Raw genomic sequence first — 2454 nt, forward strand, 5'->3', positions numbered from 1 at the left:
TCATCCTGCTATTTGAACAGCTTAAGGGTTTTACACAAACAGTTATTGGATGTGCAAACGGTCGCAGCAAAGTCAAAAGTGCCGTATTATCAAAATCGCATGCAAAAGCAAAAATTCCCGTCTATTTTCGTATACTGTTATATATATAATATTAATGCTGCTCGCATTATTGACTATACATTTGACTAACACAATTCATTACACAGTTCTCCAACACATCCCTTCCAGCTGCTGCCATGATGGGACTTCTCCACGTGGTCCCCTCCCTGCTCCTCCTCTCCCTGCCAGGCCCCAGCTCTGGCTCCGATGACAATGGCACCGTGGTGCTCACCACCAGCGGCCCCATCCGGGGCAAGCGCCTCTCGGCCGGCTCCAGCACAGTGACGGCCTTCCTGGGCATCCCCTACGCCGACCCCCCATGGGGGCCTTGCGCTTCCAGAAACCGCTTCCCCACCAGCCCTGGAGCCACGTCCTGGAGGCCACCGGCTTCGGCAACGCCTGCCACCAGCCTCCGCTTACTGGTTACCCTGATGCCGAAATTTTCTTCGTCAATACGCCGCAGTCTGAGGACTGCCTCTTCCTCAACGTCTGGGTGCCCCATCCACGGCCTCCCGTGCTGGCCCCCATCCTCCTCTGGATCCACGGCGGGGGGGTTTATATGGGTGCAACCTCTGTGGAGCTCCACAGTGGCCGCTTCTTAGCCGCCACCAAGAAGGTGATCGTGGCCTCCATGAACTACCAGCTGGGGGCGCTGGGCTTCCTGTCTCTGCCCCCGGCTGCCCCGGGGAACGCCGGCCTGTGGGACCAGCGCCTGGCGCTGCGCTGGCTGCGGGACAACGCAGCCGCCTTCGGTGGGGACCCGGCCCGTTTGATGCTCTTTGGCCAGAGCGCTGGGGCTGTGGCGGTCGGCCTCCACCTCCTCTCCCCAGGGAGCCGGCCCCTCTTCACCCGCATCACGATGCAGAGCGGAGCCCCGACAGTACCATGGGCTTGGATTTCACCCATGAAGGCCAAGGAGAGAGGCCGGAGGCTGGGCCAGCTGCTGGGCTGCATCGATAGCGATGACACGGCCCTGGTGGGCTGCCTGCAGGGGAAGGCAGTACCCGGATCTGTTGGGGATAACCTTTGCGCCAACACCAGATGGGGATTTCCTCCCTGATACACCACCAAGGCTACTCCAGGCCCAGCATGACCAGCCTATAATACCCATCCTGACCGGCATCACTGCCAACGAAGGCTCCTACTTGCTAAGTGGCAGTGTCCCCAGCGTCAAACTGGAGAACGCCAGCTCCATCGGGTGGCATGAGCTGCTGAAGCTGGTGAGGCTCATAGCACCAGGGGCACCAGAAAAGGCCACCCAGGCCGTGGCACGGTGGTACATCCAGGAGGGGGAGAAGCAGGGGGAGGCACAGTACCGATGGGCCATGGAACAAATCATTGGTGACTACGCCATTGTGTGCCCGGTAGCCGAGGTGGCTGGGCGAGAGGCGGAGGCTGGCAATCCCGTGTATGCCCACTACTTCACCCACCGCAGCAGTGGCTTGTCTTCACCTGAGTGGATGGGGGTACCACACAGCTCTGATCTGCTCTTCATGTTTGGGACCCTTGCATCCGTGAGAGGCACCAACTACACGCACACGGAGGCCGAGGCGGGGCTGAGCCGCAGGGTGATGCGGTACTGGGCGGAATTCGCCAGAAGTGGGTAAGGGAATCCCCCACAATCCTCTTGTGCCCCTGAGCCAGACCATGAGAGAAGCTGTAACTCTTTGGCCAGGTGAACACAACATCCAGGAAGACCCGGCTCAATGCCATGCAAGAAGGCGTCCCTGTGAAAAATAGTTAATCTATTTGGTTGAAGCCCCTGACCTAGAGCTGAACTTACTTTGGGGATGTAAAATCTGAGACCCCTGATTCCTGGTTAGGGATAATTCCCTTCTTCCCTCATCAGGATGTCAGTGATCCCACATGCATTCTCATTAAAGGAAACATGTTTTTTAGCTCAGAATTCTGCCTGCCCTTTCCCAGCTGTTCCACACAAACTCAGGGGATGTCTATGCTACGAAGACCATATGGTCATGGCTACAGCACCATAGCTAGACCGGAGTCACCCCATAGTGTAGACATGGCCTACCTTGAGGGAAGGGGATTTTCCACCGGTGTATGAACGCTGCCTCCCCAAACCACAATCGCTGCATTCCCAGCACCAGCCTTCATAGGCACCGACTCTGTGGAGCACCCACGGAGAAAAATTAGTGAGTGCTCTGCACCCACTAGCAGCCAAGCTCCCCTCACTCCCCGCCCCAGCACCGCCTCTTCCCCTGAGCGCGCCGGGTCCCCGCTCCTCTGCCTACCTCCCAGCACTTCCCACCCGGCCGCTGCCAAACAGCTGTTTGCAGTCTCCAGGAGGGAGGGGGCGGAGCGGGAAGGTGGCACGCTTACGGGAGGAGGCGGGGA

At 58.8% G+C, this 2454-nt stretch overlaps 1 pseudogene; it reads left to right on the forward strand.

The window, feature by feature from the left end:
• The first annotated feature begins 227 nt into the window (after positions 1-227).
• Positions 228-1706, forward strand: LOC128848143 (acetylcholinesterase-like; annotated as a pseudogene).
• Positions 1707-2454: the final 748 nt, after the last annotated feature.

Source organism: Malaclemys terrapin, chromosome 13, assembly GCF_027887155.1.
Source record: "Malaclemys terrapin pileata isolate rMalTer1 chromosome 13, rMalTer1.hap1, whole genome shotgun sequence".
In the NCBI taxonomy this organism is placed as follows: domain Eukaryota; kingdom Metazoa; phylum Chordata; order Testudines; family Emydidae; genus Malaclemys; species Malaclemys terrapin.